Below are 26,794 nucleotides of genomic sequence, written 5' to 3'. Positions count from 1 at the left end.
TCAAATATTCGTGATAAAGGTGGGCGCCAATATTATCTCGACGATAAGCTGAATGATAGACCTGATGCCAAATTAATTGGAGGTGTGCGACAATATGTACTGACGTCAGTTACTCGATAATCCGCATTCAAAGTAGATAAATGGGATAAAGTGTGTTTTACACTGGTGAAATTTTTTTTATTGCTTAGATGGGTGGACGAGCTCACAGCCCACCTGGTGTTAAGTGGTTACTGGAGCCCATGGACATCTACAACGTAAATGCGCCACCCACCTTGAGATATAAGTTCTAAGATCTCAGTATAGTTACAACGGCTTAATAATAACAAAAATTGTCAAGAAAACCAATCATGTCAATAAGAAGTGCTTAGTTATATTGTCTAAAGCGATACTATTTTAAAGGAATTCCAATATAAATTTATAATGTATGTTTTGTAATTCGTCTAAAAACGTTTTTGACTTTTTTTGTATAAATAATAACTACATAAATTATAATCATACAAATCGCGAGTATTATTTATTTTAAAAGCGTTTATTACGACCGTTTGACCACTGTTTTAGGGCTGTTTTAGCTCATGTAATAGAGAAGAAATTATCTATTGATATATTGCAATTTGTTTTGGCTGTCGTCTAGGGATCTGGCGTTCTGTCCCTTCTATCCATCGGTCAAAGAAGGAACCTTAGACGTCATCAGAGAAGCTACTTAGTAAAATATGGTCTACCGGCCTTGCAGTTCCTCAAAGTACTATTAAGTAATATAATAATATTAAGTAATATTAGGTATATTGAGAACGAAGACCCACTATGTACTAAAGACAAAAGTTAGAAATTGAGAAGAAGAAAGAGAATTGATGATAGATGATGATATGATTTTCTTTTTTTTTATAGCATATTTCATCTTATTATGAACTTTAAACAATTTCTAGATTTTTAAATACCTAAGTGAAATAAGGAAAAGTTTGAAAAAACTAAATACCTAAAGGTAAATCGTTAAATGTTGTATCACGTTTATTGATTGATTCCGGTAAAAATTCTAACAATCGATTACGTATTGTCGGAAAAATTCGCTGATAAGTAAAGATCCTATTTATATTGGATCCTATTTACGTTTGAAGAAGTTTCTGGAAACATTAAAACTACTGGTATGTGCGTTAAGTTAATAGTCGTAACTCTGTATGAATATTCTATGTTTCTCTTCCTTTAGGTCACTTTGTTTTTCCTACCTATGCTGATAGCCTTGAGAGCCTATGTCAGCGTAACTCTAACGTGTAAGGAAGCTCTCAGGGCTCAAATCAGGAGGCGTTGCTAACACTGGCCCTAGCAAGGGCAGTGCTTTGCAGAATCTACCACCGGATCGGAAACGCAACCAACTGAGAAGATCCGGTGCGAAACTCAGTGGGTTGTGTTTATGGGTTAGTTTACTCGCCGAACTCTTCGTCGCAAGCACAGGTCGCAAGCGACGTGTTCGACGGGGACGGCAACCGGTGCTTGAGGTACCTAAAAGCACTGTTAGTGGATCGGGAAGATCCGAAATGACGTGTTTAGGGCGACGTCGATTGTTTACCATTCGGTCCGCCGGACCGGGTATGTTATTTCGGCGGTATGTAATTTCCGCCACGACGAGAGAGTTTTCGTGTCGTGCCGCCTTCTCAAAGTAGCGCTCTGATGCCGACTGAATATACTTACTAATGGAGTCAAGCTCCAGGTCATCCTGGAGATATTAGCAATGAAACTTTACGATGGACTATTTTTATACTTTCGTGTTTCTTTAGGATTAAGCATTTAGTAACAACGGTGGCTTATTAAGAGTTTAGCATCTCTGAAAGTGCACATTTGCGGGAAAATAATCCAAAAATCGCTGTACATGATTTCTCTAAAAATTACTTAAATCCTAGTAAATTCTCGTCATTATACTGGAACGTTATTTAATTTCATCTCATTCCGCAATTCAATCAATTTCACCTCAATGAAGTATGATTTTAAAGAAATCAACTTCATTTCCTTCTATTCCATTTTTTTTTCTATTAATATTTTTATATAATGTCGACCCTAGCAACTAACTAAACTAAAAAATAAAAAAAAGAACAAGCCTAAACATGTTTACTTTGCTAGACTATGTTCGTATTTATTTCTAAATTACACAAAGTGAACAAGGAAGGAATATACTCACATTTATAATCTACAATTCCTTTGAAGTTGAAACGATGTAAATTTCAAGCAAGTAGTTGTTGGCTGCAGTAGTTCTGGTAGCTAATATTGATCTAGTCCAGAGTCCGGAACATCGGTTCAAAATCATGTTTGACACAGTTTATATAGGTTACAGTGAATCAAACGTTTCGCATTCAACATCACACAGAAGTCACAAGCTAACAGCCCAACAAGGCAATAGAATAACTTAGTCTAGGTAGTAGTCCTAAATAAAAGTGAAAGCGCTTCCATCATTTCTACAAAGTTCTACCTTTTAAAAGTACTAGAGATCCCGCAGTAGTCGAAATACGACTATAATTAATTGGAATTGTAAGTTTTTACACTATTATGATTGTATTTTATACTTCTATAATCACAAATTTCGCCAAGGCTAACTATAAAAATAATAATAAAGACAAACAATATATTTCATCTATTCTCAATTTGACCATAGACGTCAAGAATAAAAGTTTGACAATAAATAGTATGCATGCGTGTGTGCGTCAAATACATGGTATGTAGTGTGTGTAATGTTTTCTTTATTGATGTAATGTATCTTTTATGCATTATTTAAAAAAAATATTAGCATTGTGCACTTATTATCTATATTCTCTATAAGTGTAGATAATTTCATACTCCTCCGTCCGCGCAATTTTCGTAAAAAGGGATACAAAGTTTTTGCTTCACGTAATAATATATAGATTGGTAACTGATAAGTCTCACGCTGTCTTTAGAATCGAAATTACTGGTTTAAAGATCGTAACTTATAAATTCTCGTGATGTATATTTTAATCTATGGACGCACTAATTAAGACTACAGAAATAGAAAGGAGAGCCGCAAAAGGACTGATTGGTTAAATAAATATCTCCCAGTAGAGCCGTTAAGCTCGGGAAAGATATAGAGCTTTTTTTGATATATCGGTATTTTGAATAATCACGGCTTAAGCCAGCCAGCGCTTGTTTTAATAGTTTGACAATTTTAAAGTTTTGAATAGAGCAGTTTTTTTTATTTATTCTTCATGACGTCACAGTTCGAACTTGAATATTTATTTATTTATATACTAGCGACCCGCCCTCGGTTCGCTTCGGAAACTGTAATTTATTATTGATTTCTCCACTATTTAATGGATGTTATTATACATATAAACCTTCCTCTTTAATCAATCTATCTATTAAAAAAAATCGTATCAAAATCTGTTACGTAATTTTAAAGATTTAAGCATACATAGGGACAGAGAAAGCGGCTTTGTTTTATACTATGTAGCGATTAGGGAAACCAATTGTCAAAAAAATATAGCTAATAAAAAACAAAAGTTTCCACCGTCAAAATCACACACACATAAGTAGAAAGTGAAAAAAGCCTACTAAGTTAATAAAACTACTGTAGCATCACAGTACTGTGGCTCAGACGAATCCTCAGATAGAAAACAAGGTGGGTGTTCAAACAACAGGTTCGAATCCGCAGGGAACAATAAATAGCAATCGTCTCGACCGCCATAGACGGAACCGAATCTTGTATGCATTTTATAAGGTTCATATATTAAATAACTGTTTCTAAATATATTGTTTATATTTACGAGTATGACTGTTTATTTTTGATTAGTTTGCAAGGAACTCAATAATACGTATGATAGTCTAAATTGTGATTTTCGTGTGCTCGACAGGCAAATAAGGTAAAATAGGATTAACTTGTTAATATATGACATGTAATAGGATGGTCGGATCGGCGACACGGCGTGCTCTCCTTTCACCTTACGCAAGTCCTCTCGAAACGCGGCTGTTTTGGGAGGTACCTGTGGAAGGTCTGCAGGAGAGAGCCACCTCCGGGTTGTCACCAGTGCATGCATCTGGACTATGACGCTCAGCACACGCTCGAAGCGTTGGGAGCACGTGCGGAGAGATCTCTCCGTGCGGGCTGTCGTGGTCCGCATGTTAGACGATCAAAGCTCGTGGGATGCCATGGCCAGGCTTTGTGACCTAGTCATGGCGTCCCGTGAGGCTGAGGAGCGCAAAAGAGAGTGGGATCCCGAGGAATTGGAGGAGGTGGTGAACCTTGGCCCTCCTCGTCTCCCTCTTCCTCCCTGGAGGTGCCGGAGTCCGACATAACCCGGTCCGTTACCTCTCTCGACCTCAGCATTGAGGATCATCGACAATTATCGTCATGGTCGCCCATGGACATCAGCAATGCCAGGGACAATGCTAAGCCGCTGCCTGCCGCACCTATCTATGTTGTTTTCTAGAAAGGTTCTAATGCAACCTGTTTTTTCAAAACGGACCCAACGAACACTGTAATTTCTCAATATCTAACATCATAGATGAAATACAAGCGTATAATTATTCACACTGTCAACCAATCATGTTTTCGATTGCGAAGATAAATTTTCAATTAAGTTGCTATTTACAGAACCGCTTGTCTGTTTAGAAATTAGCTGTTCTGACGGATTCGTTGTGGAAATCGATCGAATTAACTTATTCATGTTATAAGCTTAGACCTCCATCCTATAACCTAAGTTCTGGGATAATTTTTATTCGTTGTGCTAGTCTACAGAATTAGTGGAATCATATTTATTATTGTATAGCGAATGAATTCCAATTATTCTTGAAAATGAAGACTCTCTCGAAGATATGTAACTTTTTTACTGTTTTATAATGACCATGTGACTTATTGTGTTCACTGGCTTGTGGAGAGTACGGTATATGAAGTACACGATAGGCAGTGGCTTGTCTCTGCCTCTGGCATTGCTGAAAACCATGAGCAACGGTAGCCACTCACCATCCATGTTATGTATGTATATGTATATAATTCGTGAAGCAAAAACTTTGTACCCATTTTTACGAAAATTCCGCGAACAGAGGAGTATGAAATTTCTCACACTTATAGAAAATATAGAGAAGGAGTGCAGAATGTTAATAATTTCTTTTATTTTTCTTAAAATTCAATCAATAAAAAAAAACATTACACACACTACCATGTATTTGACACACACACGCTTGCATACTATTTGTTTAATGTCAAACTTTTGTTATTGCATAGTCTGTGCTCAAATTGAGAATAGATAAAATATTGTTTGTCTTTATTTATATCTGTCTAAAGTGTAGTCTTGGTGAAATCTATAATCATAGAAGTATATTATTAGTCTTTGACAATAGAATCATGTATGATCGTATGCCTACAGAGCAATAAAAAAAAAAATCTGTTGACGTACTTAATCTACTGTCTTAAAACATAATCAACCCGATCACTTCGCTTGTCATGCATTGCGGTTTCAAAAATGATCCCACTGAATTCAAATTCCTGTATCACAACTTCAATGACATGCTTGTTGATTCAATCTCTGCCACTGATCCAAAAAAGCTACAGTCCGAGAAGAACCGGTGAAATAGCGAGTCTGCCTTTTTTTTAAGAGTATTTTCTAGTTAATGGTAAGAAATACAAAACCAAGAAAATACAAAACAGAAAAAAATAAAAACTCAAGTTGAGGTAGTCATCTATGTCATATCGACTTAAAGTTTATTTACACACTAGCGACCCGCCCTCGCTTCGCTTCGGAAACATTAAAACACACATGAAACAAAAAAAAAAAATAAAAAAAAAATAAAAAAAAGTAGCCTATGTTCATCAGGGACAATGTCGGCTTCTAATGGAAAAATAATTTTTGAAATCGGTCCAGTGGTTTCGGAGCCTATTCGAAACAAACAAACAAACAAATCTTTCCTCTTTATAATATTAGTATAGACTAAGTACTATACATGTAGCTTAATAAAAATATACCATCAAAACATACAAATAAATCCTTCGTTGATTTGTTTTTTAATATTGAAATCTCTTTTTGTACTACAACGCTAGTCGATCAGTATGCAGTATGCAGATCATCAAGTGTTATGTGTTTACCAATGCTCATAGACTTATGCAATGCTGGTGTGTCAAGAAACTGCATATCCTGTTTATTCCAAATGATTTAACTTGAGTTTGGCCGTTTTTAGATTAGGTATACCTACGTACCTATTACTTTTTAGATTAAGTATACTTACTAGTATATGGCCGATGTGATTATATATACATAGTCAGGTCATAAATTCTGTCACATGTTTAATGTAAAATAATTGAAACAAGTTTATTCATTATGTAACCATTCATATACCAAAATGAACTTAATAAAACATAGATTCTTATGACACTAAAGTTTATTCAAAATGACCTCCGTGATTTTGAATACAGGCCTTCAATCTGCGCGGCCAGTCGTCTATCGCAGCACGAACGAGGTCCATGTCAATATCGGCGGCTGCCTTAATCAAGGATGTCTTGAGTGACTCCAAATTGGGATGAGGCTTTGAGCACGCCTTTTCCTCCAAGTGTTGCCATATCTTGTAATCTAACGGATTCAAATCTGGACTGGAGAAGGCCCAGTCTTCGTGCCGGATGAAGTCGATTTCACGCGCCGCCAGCCAGTCTTGTGTGCTCTTCGCTCTATGAACTGGCGCCGAATCTTGTTGGAATACCCAGTGCCTGTTATTGAACATGGTATGAGAAACAGGTACCACAAGGTTCGTCAGGACTGTATTTTGATACACAACTGCATTCGTTTTTACCCCTTTCTCACAAAAATGTACCTCTGTTAAGCCCCAATAAGAAACTCCCAACCATACCATGAGCGAGGATGGAAAATGACCTCGTTGGACACGCGGAATACGGTTGCTCGCTTCTTCATTACTGTGTACGTACACCTTATCATTTTTTTTGTTGTAGCTCTCTTCTACGGTAAAAATTTTTTCATCCGAAAAAAGAATTTCCCGATATTTTTTTCCCGCGTACCGCTTCAACAAAGCGCGGCATCTCTTCAGTCTCAGGTCCATTAGACGAGCATTCAAACGATTTCCTGTTTTTCTTCGATATGCCCGAAGCCCTCTTCTTCATTTAACACCCTTTTCACCGTGGTTCTGCTTAACCCCATCTGAAGGGCCAACAGTTTCTGCTTACGTTTGGGATTTCTTTGAATTCGCGCCTTCACAGCTTTTATCACTGCTGGAATCCTAACAGACCGAGGGCGACCACTTCTTGACCTGTCATTTACACTAGAGTCTTCATTGTGTCGTTTGATGGTACGATAAACGAATCTTTTGGTTATATTCAAATTTTTCAGTATGTTAAAAATTTGAATTGGCGCGTAACCGCAACGATGCAACGCAATAACTGCAACACGGTCTTCTTTAAGCGTCCACTCCATATTTAAAAATGAGTAAAATTCTAAATGTATACTATTTTTATTTATATGAACAATTCGAAATTCGGGTTCAATAAACTTTTTTGTGGCCAGCATTCTAAAAGAAAAGTTTTTACTGTGTGACAATACTTATGACCTGACTAGGTATATATATATTTTTTTATTGTTTAGATTGGTCCAGGGTTAGAAGGGTTCCAGCGCGGTCTCACAAGAGGTCCTACCACCAGTAACATTTACGGTATAATACCACGTATATTATTTCCGATGTTACGAATTCGTTACCCTATCTCGGAAAGTAATTTATCGTTTTATTTTGCTACTTTACATATTCTATTTGATCTAAAATATCTATAGCGGTAAGGCACAGAGCGAGTCCTTATGGTCAAGCATTGCCATACTCATTTTCTCAGAGAAGTCATTCGCTACAATTAAAAGACTTTAATCGAGTCTCCTCGTCTTTTACGTATGGGGACGAATCGTGATGTCACGAGCTCCAGTTACCAGGAGGGCCCAAAGTTAATCATCATCATCATTTCAGCCTGTTCACTGTCCACTGCTGAACATAGGCCGCTCCAAGCCGGTCCTTTACCACCTGCGTCCAACGTGACCCGGCGATTCTCACTAGATCGTCTTTCCATTCCGTAGGTGGCAAGTGCATTGTAGGATGGCGACCTACCAAAATTAATAATAAAAGGAAATTTACTAAAATATTATTTAGAGATAAAGGTACTTCTTTGATCTTCTTTTTTGTTATTCCTTAGATGTGTGGACGAGCTCACATCCCACCTGGTGTTAAGTGGTTACTGGAGCCCATAGATATCTAGAACGTAAATCGCCACCCACCTTGAGATATAAGTTCTAAGGTCTCAGTATAGCTACAACGGCTGCCCCACCCTTCAAACCGAAATGCATTATTGCTTCCGGCAGAAATAGGCGAGGTGGTGGTACCTACCCGTGCGGACTCACAAGAGGTCCTACCACCAGTAAAAATCTGATAAAGATTTATCATGTTTCGACATTCGCGTTACGACGTCTTTAAATCTATATGAAAATCTGGATAAGAACTAAGCTTACTAAGCTGCAGCTAGTTACAAGACATGTATAAAGTAGTCAAACAATAAATTTAAAGTGTTGTATTCGAACCGGTTATTGGCCAATCGACTCATTGCGTGTTATTACGAGTCCGTAATGGAACTTAATTAGATTGCGGCTTCATCTGCGAAAACGGATTATAGTTGTGAAACTAAAATACACCCATAATGTTATTTATCACATTTATTGGATTATTCCAAATCAAATAGCCAAAGGAAGGTTAGGTCTAATGCATTATGAATTTATTATAATATGTCGCCGTGTATTTCGCTTATAGTTTATATCTTCTATAGTTTAACATTATAGTATTTTAGCAATCGCCGGATCTTCTCAGTGGGTCGCATTTCCGATCCGGTGGTAGATTCTGCGAAGCACTGCTCTTGCTAGGGTAAGTGTTAGCAACTCTCCGGTTTGAGCCCCGCGAGCTCACCTACACACGCTAGGGTAAGCTGAAATAGCCTCTCAAGGCTATCAGCATAGGTAGGGAAAAATAAAATATTTATAACAAATAAAATGTAGGATGCACTTTTTTATTAGTTTAGTTGAACAACCAAGATAAGCTCTTACCCCATTTTAAACATCAAAAGTTTCAATCGGAAGACAATAATGTATTTCCTCTTAAAAGTAATCCTTTGCGTTAGAAATAAGCTGAATTATGGTACCTAATGAAATAGCTTTTCAATAAAACCCACCACGAGCTTAATTAGGGGTAAATAAGAGTCAAAAGAAGGAGAAGATAATTAAGGAGATGAAACTAGGATTATTTGAATGAGCCTAGTAGTTAAAGCTATAGGGGCTCGGGGTAATTTATCCTTATTCTTTGATAAATAAAAGACACAGTATTGTAAGTTCTTCACTTAATGCCAGGTGAGCTCATGTGCGTGTCATATGTGAAGTGCGACTGGAGTTTTTTTATTACTTAGATGGTGGACGAGTTCACAGCTCACCTGATGTTAAGTGGTTACTGGAGTCCATAGACATCTACAACGTAAATGCGCCACCCACCTTGAGATATAAGTTCTAAGATCTCAGTATAGTTACAACGGCTGCCAGCCCTTCAAACCGAAACGTCTTACTGCTTCACGACATAAATACGCAGGGTGGTGGTACCTACACTAAGCAATAAAAAGCTAATAAAAAATTCATAAATAATATGTATACGGCATCTATTGTCCGATATATACATATATTAGTAGAATATTATATACACGAAAACATTTTTAATTAAGAAATTTTCTCCTTAGATACGTAAAATATAAATCACTCGAATCTAACATTTTTAAAGCTACTAGAGGTCCCGCAGTAGTCGAATATAATTAATTGGAATTGTAAGTTAATAAACTATTATGATTGTATTTTATACTTCTATAATCACAAATTTCGCCAAGACTACACTATAAAAAAATATTAATAAAGACAAACAATACTTAATCTATTCTCAATTTGACCACAGACGTCAAGAACAAAAGTTTGACAATAAATAGTATGCATGCGTGTGTGCGTCAAATACATGGTATGTAGTGTGTGTAATGTTTTCTTTATTGATTTAATGTATCTTTAATGCATTATTTAAAAAAAATATTAGCATTGTGCAATTCCTCTCTATATTCTCTATAAGTGTGGAAAATTTCATACTTCTCCGTCCGCGCAATTTTCGTAAAAAGGGATACAAAGTTTTTGCTTCACGTATTAATATATAGATATTTATTATATTAACAGAAAATCACTGCCATTTATGTGAAACTTTTGTACGCAAACTCAATATGCAGTTAAATGTAATAAATAGCTTACACTGTTATTATATTTAAGTTTTATATCTTGAAGTCAGAATGAAAATTAACATGCTTTTCAGACGCACTTACTACCGATAAAATTTTCGTATCGGGGGCTTTTACTATAATCGATTCTTACAAGCAGGCTCCAAGAACACAAGCTTTAAACCGAGAAAAGCTCAACCAACTTTCCCTGATCGTTATTAGAACTGACAACAGTAACACGAAAACGGTATCTAAAATTCTTTAACAAATCTGTTTCCACCTCAGTTTATTTATCAATAAAACACTTAATCAAGCACCGCCTTTATCTGGAACAATCATGCCGACACATTCCTAAGATACAACAGGACAGACACTAACTATCATTAAACAGGTTGACGTGTTATCGTTGTATCAGCCTGTTTGCAGTCATTGGATCGGCGCCACCGTATTGGCTTCACACTAACAGCCCTGATTGTCAATACAGATTGTTTAATCGATGATCACCGGTCTGTTTTGCTGGTCTGTAATTGGCTGCAATCTCAGAATTTAGAATGTTACGCAATTTGCCATTCTGTCCTGTGAGGTCTTGTTCTTGAAGTCTTGTTCGTTGGCACATATTTGTATTGTTGGTGCGGGCAACTGGAATTCGTGTTGCAATTTATCATTAAATCGTGTTTGTACTTAAATTGGTTGATAAAATATGTTTATAAAGTTTTTTTTAGTTGTCTGTTTTGATGAAAAGAGAACGAAGAATCTGTGTAATTAAATACGCTTGCGTGATTTAAATATTTGTCCAGGTCTGGGTGATGGGAGCGTACGAAAACAGTCGTTTTTATTGCCCTTGTAAGTAGAAAAGCATACGGCAAATCCGACATAGAGTGGTTACCGTCGCCCATGGACTTCAGCAATGAAAGGGGCTGAGCTAAGCCGCTGACATTTTATTCTTATCTATGCTGTTAGCCTTGAGAGGCTATTTCAGTTTCTTCTTGACGTTTAGGTGAACTCACGGCGCTCAAACCTGATGTCGTTGCTAACATTGGCTCTAGCAAGAGCAGTGCTTCGCAGAATCTACCACCGGATCGTAAACTCGACCCACTGAGAAGATCCGGCGAGAAACTCAGTGGGCTGTGTCTATGAGTTAATTTACTCGTCGAGCCCTTCGTCACAAGTGACTGATGCCTGAGGTACCTAAAAGCACCGTTAATAGATCGGGAGGATCCGTAATGACATGATTACCCCACCACTGCCTACCGAAACACCGTTCGTCACATAACAAAATCACAATCCGATCGTTTTGTCCAAAATATTTAAGAAATACATATATACTATTTTAGTTTCGTCAATCTGTCTCTCATCGATCTTTAAAATAGCGAAAACTGTATTATAATAAAAACGATTAGGTAGTTTAGTAGGCGAAGAAGCGGGGGCAGGTAACTTCTCGTTTTCATAATACTAGATAATGACCGAGCTTTGCTCGGTATTTTTATTATTTTTGATATTGTATTTTTTAGAAGTTATATTTAAATACAAATTAGTATGTACGAGGGCTGCACTAAAAGTATCGGGAATGGAATATTTCCACTGTTCCTGTCATATTAAAATCTTTTTAATTGAAAACTCCTTGGTTTTAAAAATCGAATACCATTTATTTATTTAAAAAAAGATTCTCGGTCTTGTCACGAGGTTTTGTTAAACTTGTTTAGTCGTTGAGATCATAGATTATACACTTAATATATGTTGAGATAATGGAATTGACTCGAGAAAATTCAAGAGCGATGATTTATTATGACTTTCGAAGTGGTTTAACACAAAAACAGTGTGTTGACCGGATGATTTCTGCATTTGGTGATGAAGCCCCAACCAAACCAAACTATCGCTGGTTTGCTGAGTTTCAACGTGGACGTGTCAAGCTCAGTGATGATCCCCGTCAAGGTCGTCCAAAAACTGCAGTCACCCAAGAAAACGTTGATGCTGTGTGTAAGCTGATTGAGGAAGATCGACATGTGACATACCGCGAAATTCAGGCAACTTTAGAAATTGGCATGAGTCAAATACAAATAATCTTGCATGAACAATTAGGTGTAAAAAAGTTGTTTTCCCGATGGATACCGCATTCGCTCTGTGAAGAGCAAAAAGCGGCTCGCGTTACTTGGTGCATCAGAACTCTCGAAAGATTCCACACAGGATCCTCAAATGCTGTATACAACATTGTATCAGGTGACAAATCCTGGATAAATGCGTACGAACCCGAAACAAAAAGCCAGTCACGAGTTTGGGTGTTCGAAAATGAGTTAAAGCCAACAAAAATTGTTCGTTCACGGAGTGTTGCAAAAAAATGGTGGCCACGTTTGTCTCCAAAACCGGCCATGTTACGACTATTCCTCTTGAGGGACAAAGAACTGTTAATGCAGAATGGTATGCTAGCATTTGTTTGCCACAGGTCGTTTCTGAACTCCGTAAAGAGAACTGCAACCGCCGCATCATCCTCCATCACGACAATGCGAGTTCTCACACCGCGCACAGAACAAAAGAGTTTTTAGAGCAAGAAAACATAGAATTATTAGACCATCCGCCGTACAGCCCCGACCTAAGCCCTAATGATTTCTATACTTTCCCTAAAATAAAGAATAAATTGCGTGGACAGAGATTTTCATCACCTGAAGAAGCTGTGGACGCCTACAAAACGGCCATTTTGGAGACCCCAACTTCCGAATGGAATGGTTGCTTCAATGATTGGTTCCATTGTATGGAAAAATGTGTCAAATTTCGCGGAGAAAACTTCGAAAAGCAATAGATACATTTTTAAATAGTAATGTTGTTTCACTTCGTTAATTCCCGAAATTTTCAGTGCCGCCTATTTATTGATAAAATGATGAAATATTCCAAGATCGTTTAGGCATTTTTAAGTAAACACGTGAGTTAAAAAGCAACAATTAAAAAAAATAAACAATTCATTTTCTTAGTCTAACCTTACACTCATTGGCTTCGGTTGGCTTAATAACGCCATCTGCTGAAATAGCTTTAGTATTATTGTGACTTTAAAGCAGTTAGTTGCTCTCAATTATGAAAAATAGTATTATTATTCGCCAATAGATGTCGGGAAGAGTCATAAAGTTGATTATTGAAAACACGAATAAAACAAAATTTTCTGAAAATAAATCGCAACTAAATCGATTTATCGCCCCCGAAATCCTCTGTATACCAAATTTTATGAAAATCGTTAGACCCGTTTTCGAGATTCAGATTATATTATTATAAATACAAGAATTGCTCGTTTAAAGATTTTGAGAAATTATAACGAAACTAAAATTTGGACAGAAATGAAATATTCATATTAATAATAATATGTCTTATATTTTAATTTTAAATGACTCTACTGATGACGTCAATACTCACATATGTATGTAGTTTGCAGAAAGGGATTGGTGAGCGCATATAATCTCTCCACTAATAACTTTAGACGCTTGAATCTCAGAACTTTATGAACTGATTTAAATTATTTCTTCAACACAAGTGAATACATTTCCGTGCATTTATATTTTAATAAGCATGACATTAGTTAAATACCTATTTATGAAATGTTATCTTACAAGATGCAAAGGAGTGGGTAAAAATTGGTGAGAAGCGAAATTTCGGTCCATGAGTGATATTGGATATAGATTTATAGTAAAATAGGTAATTAATTATTAATGGATTTGTACATTTTTGATGTGAAACATCTATAGCCGCACGTAAAACCGATTTATGGCGTGGCGACGCATGCAGTGGCGACGCGTCGCCATGCGCAATCGACTGTGCGATTCTCTCCCACTCGATCCGGCGTTAAGCCATCTCTCTCGCTACACTGAGCTCGGATACCTATAGTGTATACTCCGTAGTGTATACAGTGTTGTTTACTACAGTACACATAACCTGTGTTTTACTTGAAAACAAATTATTTTTTCGTAATATTTTATTTTATCATTATGACATATTTAGTTCCTCACACAATCTGTTCTTTTCTGCATATTACTTTTACAAAATAATGTCGATGTTTCACATCTGCCAGGCGTCCCGTGACGGCTCACTTTTTTTTTTAATAAATATTGTATGAGGGATGTAATAAAATAAAAACTTTATAGAAGATTCATTTAACAATTCGAAGGAGTGAGTCTGATCTTCGTTGATGGTAATCTTAAAATGTAATTATAATTAAAATATCTTTTACTTCTAAGCTATTTTTTTCATATTAATCTTTTTATAAATGTTTCTTCTGTGCGTGTGTTTGTTACTGAACTCCTACTAAACGGCTGGACCGATTTGAATGATTTTTTTTGTATGTGTTTTTGGATGGCACCCTGGATGGTTTAGATTCACAAATCAGCCCGGCAGATGGCGCTGCAGTTAGTATCTAGTTTATTTATCTCTACTGCAAACTAAACGGCTGGATCGACTTGAATGAATTTTTGCAGGACGACGTCTGTCGGGTACACTAGTAATATGTCTATACTAATTGTATAAATCTATACTAATATTATAAAGAGGAAAGATTTGTTTCTTTTTATTGAATAGGCTCCGAAATTACTGAACCGATTTGAAAAATTCACTTTTTGGAAGCTACACTATTCCCCAGTGACATAGGCTATAATCTTTTTTGAAAAAAATTAGGGATATTTACTAAAACTCCATTAATAAATACCCAAGGTGTTAAAAAATTACCTAAAATATTCTTTACAGCGCGTGCCCTGCGAAAACTATTGATGATGGAATAAAATAATGTACTACGACTTTGTGGAACACATTATTATTTACAAAGAGTGTCGCGACAGCATATGTCCAACTATTATAGTTATACCGCAAAAAGTGTTCTTTTATTTTATAAAATAAAACAACCTCAAATATCGTTGAAATTTTTGTTAAAGACCCGAGCGGAGCCGGAGCAGGCCGTTAGTATAAGATAAATCGATTTGACCTGCATATGTACTTAACAGTGTATACTCTACACTCCTGTAAGTAAACGTAAAGTGAAATCTACGTATATATAAGTAAGTGGGTGGCGCACTCGATACCAACAAAATACCTATTTGTAAGATCAAGATCGTGTCAATTTCAAATCGACGGCGTGAAAAGTTCTTGACGGCTCGTTAACACGTTCGGGCGCGCACTTAACGACTTCATTCAATCATTTGCTTTAATAATTGGTTCGTATTAATTATGGGGAAATATTGAGTTTTGAATAATAATTATCTCTGTTTTTACGAACTATTTTCTTAACGGAAACAATCTAAGTCTTGTATTTTTTTTAAACTATTTTTTTTGTAATTTATTATCAATATTTTTGAATTCTAATCGTTAAGTCTAAATGTTTTTAATCTATATATATAAAAATGAATTGCTGTTCGTTAGTCTCGCTAAAACTCGAGAACGGCTGGACCGATTTAGCTAATTTTGATCTTGAATTATTTGTGGAAGTCCAAAGAAGGTTTAAAAGGTGGATAAATATGAAAATGTTCGGGATTAAATAAAAATAACAATTTCTGGTTTCCCTTTGATATGTCCCCCATCGGACGGATTTCTTTTGTTTGTTTCAAGTTTATTTTATACAAATGTTTAGGTCTTTTGTTTATCGATTGAAGCACTACAAAGTCTGCCGGGTCAGCTAGTAATTGATAAAATAATAACAATAAAACAGAAACGAAAAGACAAAACGAAAGCAAGAAACAAAAACAAATGCAAGAAGCATCACCTACAGCTTTTTTTTTTCCACAGCAGTAAATCACCGGATCCCCACCCGCACGGCAGGTGGGGTATGTGGGAGTCGAACCTCACTAAAAACTCCTGCCGCTCGCAGCCGGCGCCCTACCCCGGACCGGGCGGGAACCCAGTCGGAGCTATTGAGACGGCGCGACAGGGTTTACGCAGAGCACATTACATCCATCCCGCCGTCCCCCAGACGCCGGACCGGCGGCCGCCAGCAACATGACCGCCAGTTCCCTCGGAGCGGTCGGGGGAACGCGACCTACCACGCCGCCCCACGCCTAGGTTCCTCCCCGCACAAAGCGGGTGGAGCCCGAAGCTCTTAGGGGGCCGGGTTACGGACGGGACCCCAGTCCCGACCCCCTGCTCGGCGGCGGCGGGTTTCTGCGTAGTGAGGAGAGCTTTGCCTGACTCGCCCCGCCGCCTCCTTCTGCGAGATATCACCTTTTGTTTTTTTTTTTATGGCCCTTGTAGGCAGACGAGCATACGGCCTACCTGATGGTGAGTGGTTACCGTTGCCCATGGACTTCAGCAATGCCAGGGGCAGAGCCAAGCCGCTGCCTACACCTACAGCTAGCACGGATTTAAAATTCAGATTAGAGATGAAATCCAGACTCTTATTATTCTGAGTGATCAGAGTTTCTATGGTAATAAATAACCATAGAAACTCTGGTTACGATTAATAAATGATCATGATGAATAAATCAGACTGTACGTTTGCATCCCACTTCTCTTCTTCAACCCGTGTCCACCCAATAGTGAATGGAGGTCTCTACAATGCCACTTTGACCAGATCGTCGGTCCGTGGCCCCATTGGTTGTCTACCCACGACCTGCGACGTCCAGTAAAGGGTCTCCACTCTAGTACTTTTCCAGCATCGGACTTAGTTCGGTTCTATGTGACGTCACATTTGCTGACCTCATTCCTATATAGTGGTTGGCAATGACAGCTGCATGAGGGAAGCATAAAGTCCCATTAAAACAGTTCACTGAATTAATCAATGATTCTATTGAATCATCGGCATCACTTGGATGTAGGCGTTGCGTGTAAACCTAGACTGGCCAGGTATAGCGATTTTTCATCGATAATTGATTCTAATTTGAGACTAATTATTAGTCTCGCTATCAACGCACGTGGGATGATCGGTTTATGATTTATTATGTTTTTGTTTGTTGATATGACATGTTTTTTTATTTACATAATATGACTAGTTTTTTTACGAATATTAATAAGTTATTTAAAATTAGTTTTTTTAATTGATTTTGTATATGACTTGCGCTTTAATGATGAGTTACTTTTTTTTCATTTCCGTTGAGTGCTAATTTATTTTATTGCCTTTGCAGGAAGACAAGCGCACGGCCTACCTGACGGTGAGTGGTTACCATCGCCCATGGACTTCGGCAATGCCAGGGGCAGAGCCAAGTCGCTGCCTACCGTATATTCTGTTTAACATAGGTCATTCAAATAACGGCAGAAAAAACTTGAGTTAAAATCGTACAGATTTTATTCTTTGAGGGCTTTTCCTGTCGCGCTTTAACTATGATGTCTCTTTTGGAGTATTCTTTATTAATTGAGGGCTTTTTCTGTAGCTATGTCACGATTTTCCGTTTGAAGAGGAAGACGATTGTTGTCTCAACATGAGTGACACTGTTCATTACTGGAGGTAGGACCTCTTGTGAATCCGCACGGGTAGGTACCACCAACCTGTCTATTTCTGCCGTGAAGCAGTAATGCGTTTCGGTTTGAAGGGTGGGGCAGCCGCTGTAACTATAATGAGACCTTAGAACTCATATCTCAAGGTAGCTGGCGCTATTTACGTTTTAGATGTCTATGGGCTCCAGTAACCACTTAACACCAAGTGTGCTGTGAGCTCATTCACCCATCTAAGCAATAAAAAACAATAATAAAAACTAAATGATAATTTTATGAGTTCTAATATCCGTTTCCGAGCGGGAACAACCTCACGATTTAAAAAACAAATCGAATCCCTTCAATCTTCTCGAGTTCTCTATAGTAAATCTCATATTTACAGTCGTAATACTTGTTAGTGAATAGAATAGAATACTACATAGTTGGTAGGGCTCTGGTAATGCCAATTAAGCGTGTTCACGTACTCACACACGCCTGAGTTGTTACCGGCGTTGTTGACAAGAAAACGTGATCGATACGATAGTTATAATCTCTTACATATTTATGTACGTACACGTTAGGGAATATGAATAAGAGTTTCGAAATCGATAGATAACTAGGTGACTCTATGCAAATGTGGAAGTTGTAACGACGGAGGGAAATGTTCTCCGCTGAGCGGATGTTATTGCTCGGTAGACCGACGGTCCGAATGTTGTTGTTCAGAACTTGTATATATGCAGACTTCTACACGATCTCACAGCCCACCTGGTGTTAAGTGGTTACTGGAGTCTATAGACATCTACAACGTAAATGCACCACCCACCTTGAGATGTGTTCTAAGGTCTCAGTATATTTACAACGGCTGCCCTACCCTTCAAATCGAAACGCATTACTGCTTCACGGCAGAAATAGGCAGGGTGGTAGTATCGACCCATGTGGACTCACAAGAGGTCCCACCACCAGTAAGCATCATAGATTCAAAGCACGAGCAGTAAATAAGCCTTTCTCTCTCTCTCTCTCTTCAATCGGTCTCTCATTGCTGAGGCTCGTGACTCCATCCGATTCCGTCAACTAGCTGTCTCCATCCATTCTTAAATAAATAAGCCTTAAAATGACAATAAAACAAATTTCGGGGTCTCGTCGCTTAGAAAGTTCTATTCCAGACAAACTTATACGTATAGAAACGAACAATAACTTCATCTTACTTTAGCGGTTAGTTTTATGATTAGCCTGTATCTCTCCACTGATGAATGTAGGCTTCTCCCATAGTCCGCCATAGTGAGCGGTCCTTAATTTAGAATTGTGAGATTGACTTTTTTTTCCCTACTTAAGCTGATAGCCTTGAGAGGCTATTTCAGCGTAACCTTAACTAGTAGGTGAACTCACGGGGCTCAAACCTGACGACGTTGCCAACACGAACCCTAGCAAGAGCCGTGCTTCGCAGAATCTACCACCGGATCGAAAACGTGACCCACTGAGAAGATCCGGCGAGAAATTCAGTGGGCTGTGTCTGTGGGTTAATTTACTCGTCGAACCCGTCGCTTGCGACGAAGGGCTGACCGAACGATGACCGGTTGATTGACTAATGTTGTGCTCACGAAAACGAATATCCTTAACACAGAATAACACTATCACGCGTGTGTGTGGTAAGACGATTAGGGCTTCGCAGTACTGCGATAGTCAGCTGGGATTTATTGGTGTTTGGATATATGGTAAGCCCGCCCGGATAGGTCACACAATCCTGCTTACTTCTGCTCAGTAGGCTTTACCCGCCTCGTAAAAAAGAGGACAAGCGTTCTACAATCCATCTTCAACCTCGGCTTAGAGTACAGGGATGTAAACACATTTATTTATCTCCAGCTATTTCTAAAGAGCTTGTTTAGTACATTTATTTCGTAATGCGTAATGGCGCCACAGATTAAATACTCAATTCAAATTCATATTAAACCTTGTCCGAGCGATATCTAACGCGATCAATACTATAATTACGAACGTTTTGAATTTATTGTATAATGCTAATCTATTTGCCCTTCCGTCAGTACCAATCATAACACTAACAAGGCGCTAATTGTAACACTTGTGATTTACAACAAAAAAAATAATGCCGGAAAGAACCTATTTTGCTTTCTAAATGGGAATAAATACGTTGTTAATAAAAAATTGTTTAAAAAAAACTAAAAATAATACGCTTTTATAGAAAATCCAATTAAAAAATATAAAATAAATTTTAATAAATTCGAATTAAAAAGAGTGTAAGAAAAAATTATTTTATTGTAAAAAAACGCGTGGGGTGCTTTTCAGGATATTATCAAAACAACCCTTCTACTCATATCTGTTTATAAAATATTTATAACTACTGATACCATGCACCCCACGCCATTTTCTATTTTTTTGTTGGATTTTCTATAAAAAAGTATTTTGTTAGTTTTTTTAAACTACATATTACATATTTAATTTTCATTTTTTAGTTCATTTTCAATTTTTTCAATATTTTTTAATATTGAATTGTCATCTGTCCTTAATAAGTATACAAAATTTCGAGTTAATCCGACGTTTTAAAGGGGGTCAAAATCATGTTCAAAGATTCCGTTACAAACTAAGATACATACGTCTGAAGCTAATAAAAGTGTATTAAGAAAGTATAGTATTAGTTATAGTATTTGACGCATATTTTTACCTTTTCTTTGATAACAACGTAACGATTGATTATAAGAACATTGCAGCATTCATTATTCCTTCCGTAATTATCTCCGCTGTTAACGATTATGCAGTATTGTTAAATTCTTCCTTGTTCCCGATATTACAGCGCTGTTTGGAAGTACCACTCACCGAGGTGAACCTCTTAACCTCGTGTTAGCCAAAACACCTTCTAATTCCTACCCAGCGGAAGCCGTACCCTTGCGGAAGGCAGTATCAATTAAAGAAAATATATTCAAGCCCCAGAAGTCGAGCAAAACATTCGAACGCAAATCATACAAATCCAGCAATCAAATTAATTCACAAGGACTCTTTTAATTAAATCTGGCAATATTAGAAGCACGCGAGTTTGAGCAATGGCATTAAAATAAACAACATTACATATTAAACTGTTTTCATATTAAATTATTAATATATTAATGGAATGATTCGATTTATCGTGTAAGAACGCAATCGAGTCGCATTCAAATGATCGAGCGATGTTGTATCGATAAATCGATCTATATTCGATTTGTATGGTACTAGCGTAGGTAAAGGAGAATAGTAAAGCACTCTGGTATTTGTGAAGTCCTGTCTCGGAAAGTCACAGATGTAGTCCAAAATACTTGATACTTGAAATCGTGAGATGTCAAAATTGATATGGTCATGGGCTATGTAAATGGCCATGTGAATGGGTTTAATGATGTTGAGACTATTTTTCCCAACTTAGCTTTTTTTTTTTAATTTTTTTTTATTGCTTAGATGGATAGACGAGCTCACAGCCCACCTGGTGTTAAATGGTTACTGGAGCCCATAGACCTCTACAACGTAAATGCGCCACCCAACTCGAGATATAAGTTCTAAGATCTCAGTATAGTTACAACGGCTACCCCACCCTTCGAACCGAAACGCATTACTGCTTCATGGCGGAAATAGGCGGGGTGGTGGTACCTACCCGTGCGGACTCCCAAAAGGTCCTACCACCAGTGAAGTAGCTTACTCGGAAGCGACTAGTTTATTTTCATTAACTAGTAACGAAAACGGTTAGTTAAGAAGCTTTTCATCTCGAATGATGTTATTAAATAAATGGTATTGAAAAATTAAAATACCCACAAAATTCACAATTGTAAACTTATCGGAATATAGTTAAAATACAGTTAAATTTCGTTATTATTACATATAAAATAATACGATATAATACTATTCAATGATAATACCTAATATTATATTTGTTGCGTTATAGTAATTAAACGTGGACTGTATTTTTTGTATGAAATATTTATTGAGCCTTTGTATTACAAATAAACGACTTAATATAAGAAAACTATAAAATGATGATACGTTCCTCTTGGCAGCTACATTTGAAAGTTAATTTGGCGCGATGACGGACGTCACTCGCTGACATTTTTATGTTCAGTAATTGAACAATATTCTATTAGTCTAAATAATTATTAAGTAAAGATAAGAATAAACGGAAATTTAAATTCCAAATTTTTAGTAATCTGCGATATATCTGCGGTTGCGCTCACATCACGCAAAAACTACTGGCTGGATTTGAAAATTCTTGCTTGAGTTTTTCATGACGTAAGCGGCCCTTATCCGAAAGTAAAGTTTTAAAAAGACAACTACAGCATTACAATATATGAGGATATTAGTTTACTGAATCGCGGTAGTGGTGTTACATTGCTTAATTTATAACTAAATTACCAAGCAACAACATAAATTTCGGTTGGAGATAATAAACGACATCACTAGTGTGAAGTAAATCATCATCATCATCATCAACAGCCCACAGTCGTCCACTGCTGAACATAGGCCTCTCCCAATCCACACCATTGAGCACGGTCTGCGGCTCTCCTCATCCACTTCTTGCCGGCCACCGTGCGGAGGTCATCGCACCATCTAGCCAGGGGGCGTCCCACGTTACGTCTTCCGCTGCGCGTGTGAAGTAAAATTAATTCGCAATTATAGAGAATTATTCGTCATACGAGTATATACAGAAGAAATCTAGTTAGTCGGACAGTCTTATGTGCGCTAAAATATTGCGTTACTGTTCTCCGTTCGTAATGTAGTGTGGCCACAGGCGCCGCTCGTCGTATTGTGACAGCGGCGCCGACGTCTCGCTACTTGAATACCGATTATTCGAATTATAATCGATTATTAAACGAATACCTTTGTTTATAATAAAAAAAATAGCACGTCATTCGACAAAAACAATTTATGATATTCATATGGAAATTTGAATATAAAATGTCCATCAGTAAAGAAAGTTGAACGATTTTACTAGTAAATTTTCACAGTTCACAATTCTTAGGAATTGCGCTCAATAACAGCTTATATTTTTAGTTGATAGAAATACTTTGTGAATACTATAGTACAACGCAGGTAGGTCCGCGCGCGTAGGTACCATCGCCCTGCATATTTCTGCCGTGAAGCAGTAATGCGTTTCAGTTTGAAGGGTGGGGCAGCCGTTGTAACTATACTGAGACCTTAGAACTTATATCTCAAGGTGGGTGGCGCATTTACGTCGTAGATGTCTATGTGCTCCAGTAACCACTTAACACCAGGTAGGCTTTGAGCTCGACCCATCTAAGCAATAAAAAAACAAAACCAAAAAAAACGGAACTTTTTTAAATACAAAAACAGTAGACTTTCTACAAGCTACACGAATATAAGAGGAACCTTTTTGAAAACTCAATGAAGGTCATGAGCGTGGTTATTGATTGAGGTGACATCGATATTTTGATGACATTAACTACACTGTTATATATATATATATCACAGTAAAACATCTTTAACCCACAGCCCCCACGGGTCTAACTTAGCTAAAAACGATATAAATACTTTCATAAATAACAATAAATACTAATGTTAAATTGTACCTCAAACAAAAATTAATTCAGCAAAATCACAAACACTCTAACTCAATCTTGACATTACACAGAATCGTGGTACCATTTAATTTATCAACCGTAACACCGAGAATTAAAACAATTCGCTAACTGATATCGGATTTAGGTTCTAGTTCCCATTAATCAACCAGTGGTCTTGATAGGGCAGACAGGGCCCTACTGAACGGCGCTGATGTTTGCGCAGTGATCTTATCAGCTCTAGCCGTCATCCGTAGGTTCTCGTGTATTAATTAAGAGTGTTACTGTGTTACTTATAATATTTGCTATGTGTATGTGCTATAATTCTCATGTTGTATTTGTTATTTTAGTTATGTGTTCTACACACACTTATCACTTTTTATTATTATTCTCATTATCCTCTCGCAGGTCTGCTGGAAGAGATTTCTCAAAGAAATAAGCAGTGCCTTTGTACATAATTTTCCTATTACTCTGTACTGTGTCTTGTTTTCTGTGTGTACATAAATAAATAAAAAAAAATAAAAAAAAATAAGAACTAAAATTAAATTGGAGGTGTTTCCAGAGACTAACTTACTTTTCTCGCATAACGATCAGTCAGCGAGGGAGCTTCAATTGGATCGATCCCAATAAATAAAGCAGTAGATTTTATCGAATATCCTAAGGAAGTGAAAATCCTCTGAGTTAATTAAATGAACCGGCTAATGTAGGGTGTGGACATGGCGAAGCAATGTCTAGTAATAGTGGCTTTCTGGAAGTAGATATTGATGGCCAATGTAGGGACCCAGTACCGTATTGGCCTATGGCCAAAAGTTGGGTTTGAGTTTGGGTTTAAGTTTGGTTTTGGGTTTGGGTTTATTGGATAAATCTGAACTGCAATATTAGGATGATAATATCACAGAAAAAACTCCCCTTAACGAGTGCGTTGGCCAAGCCTTAGTTTGCAAACTATGGACAATAGCACAGCTGTCAAGGCTTTATTAAACAAGGATACCAAAGACGATTGCTCTGCCAAGATTAACTGACTATGATGATGATTATGATCAATTATTTGAAAACACACAGTATTATGATCTGGGATATTTCAGTCATACGTCTTTAGCAATATACAGTTGCCTTCATAAAGCCCTACAGTCCGTTTTCCAACGACCTCTGAAGGCTGTTCATTGACCTTTGTAAAAGTATTCAGCATTCGTACCAGTTTAAATAACTTCTAAATGCTTAGTAGCCCCATTGAAATGTAAATGGTTCGGGTAAATTGCATTCAGTTAAATCTACAAGTCAATTTAGATATTGAAGTGAATTAAGTCACGGTTCATTTGGATTTTAGTGAATTTATTACACTTATTAACGAAATAATGGGTATTTTTATTAACGATGTTGCCGTTTCAAAATACTTGTCGTTTGAAAAGTAATTTATCGTTGGCGATAAATTCAATACAAATAAATTTAATTACAAATATATGGTATTCTATTTTCAAATCAAATCAAATCAAATAAAAAAAAAAAGTGTGTGTGTCCGCTCCGACGCACGACTGGAGTTTACTGGATATAAAAAATTAAACGAAACAATACGAGAAATAGTTCTATATTACGACAACACGATACACTACAGATTATTAACAAATTAACGAGACACAAAACAAACGACTAACAAATATATGAAAATACAATAATGAGAGAAACGCGCGATCAGTACGAGGCTTTGTGGCGGACTGCCGGCGCAGGCGCATAACGCATTTCGTGTGACATGCTAGTACGATTTTGGTCCCCATAATTTTCATACCCCGGGCCTATATATGTAAATCGATTCTAAAGGAGTAAACTCCAAAAATTTATTCAACATAAATGAAAGTACATACATACTTGTTGAACGTCAAAAGAACTACCGCCACTACTACTACTACTACTATCTAACTACGAACTACTTTCAACTCTTGTTGTTTGTTAATTGAGTAGTCCTTTAAAAGTCATCATTATCATTAGCCCCAACCGTCCACTGCTGGACATAGGCATCTCCCAATCCATACCATTGAGTGCGGTCATCAGTTCTGCCCATCCATTTTTTACCGGCTACTTGGGTCGAAAGTCATCGTACCTCCTAGCCGGGTTTTTAGTAAATATGTATGTTTTTCATCAATATGAATACGAGTATACAGGCCCAAACCTAATCAGTGGTTGCAGCAGGAATTAAATGATATGCCTTGTTTTGCTTAACGGTCACAGAAACATCGTCACTTGCATTTGCGATGAATGCACGGGTAGGTACCACCACCCTGCCTATTTCAGCCGTGAAGCATTCATGTGTTTCGGTTTGAAGAATGGGGCAGCCGTTGTAACCATACTTGAGACCTTAGAACTCATATCTCAAGGTGAGTGGCGGCATTTACGTTGTAGATGTCTATGGGCTCCAGTAACCACTTAACACCAGGTGGGCTGTGAGCTCGTCCACCCATCTAAGCAATAAAAAATAAAATAAAACTCGTATAGATGACTATTTTCGCAGCACTCCAAAACATTCCTCCATAGTGACAATCCTAGGTCAATTACTATATGTAATTTATATTCTAACCAAATTGGAGTACTAACAAGTTCAATGTCAAGTGTAACCCGATTCTACCGAAGTCTACCGGTGTCGGGAGTTGACTCATTCTAAGGTACATAACATTAAATGTATAGACATGTTTTATATTTTTATTGCCCTTGTAGGAGAAAATTACTAGGTTTGTGATTTATAGTTATGTTATAAAAAAAACTACGGCAAAGTATCCGGTGATACAGTTTTTGGCTAGAATCGATATATATGTTGATGTGGTCTCGTTGAGCCGTTATTACAACTCCCCCCGGATTATTATGATGTTTGCAGTAATATCTTCGTCCCATATCTCAATTAACTCTCCAAGTGCAAATGTATTGAAATTTTACGAATAAAACAATTACATTACATCCTTTTGGACTGGTGGTAGTTCAAGATTATTCAGAGTACCAAGATTATCCTTAGGATCGTGTGGGCACACCACCGCACAACATGTTTTTCTTGTTTTAAGAGTGGAAAAGCTGTTATACCTATGGCATTGGAGCTTCAATGACATAGCTCAAAATGGGTATAAAAGCATGTAGACAATGGGCTCCAAAATCGTTTAGTAAAGGCATTAGTCAGATCTTTCACCAATTAAAAAAGTTTTTTTTTAGAAATACATAGTTGGACTTTGATAAAATTTAAAGTACTGTGGTAATTATAATGAAATTTATAGCTTAAAAATAAGAATTATTTCATCACGACAGAAAAAGGACAAGGCGCTTGAAGAGAAATCAAACTTACATTATGTCTCGTCTTCATTATAGTATTAAAAATGAAAGACAAGTTGTTCGATCATGCTTAGAAACAGAAGACTCGTCAAATAAATTGATCGGGCCGATGACGATTGCAAATAACGAAGTCAATTCTAAGCGTTCTAAGTTCTATGCACTGTCACTCCGCGGAAGAAGTCCATTTCTCGGCATGTAACCACGTGCATTTTTGACCTCATAGAAATATGTTCCTTTTATTTGTTCAGCGACCTTGACCGATGGACATGTCAGTGACCCGCGCGTTATGTGATTTGGCGGTGAAATGTGATTTATGCTCACG

The 26,794-nt window shown here is 37.2% G+C and overlaps 1 protein-coding gene across 4 annotated transcripts in view; it reads right to left on the bottom strand.

Moving 5' to 3' along the window:
* LOC105841531 (uncharacterized) overlaps window positions 1-26,794 on the bottom strand; it is a 273,844-nt gene that overhangs the window by 41,853 nt on the left and 205,197 nt on the right. The window lies entirely within an intron of this gene.

Source organism: Bombyx mori, chromosome 21, assembly GCF_030269925.1.
Source record: "Bombyx mori chromosome 21, ASM3026992v2".
NCBI lineage: Eukaryota > Metazoa > Arthropoda > Insecta > Lepidoptera > Bombycidae > Bombyx > Bombyx mori.
The sequence above is the reverse complement of the archived record's forward strand: the minus strand, read 5'-3'. Positions and strand labels throughout refer to the sequence as shown.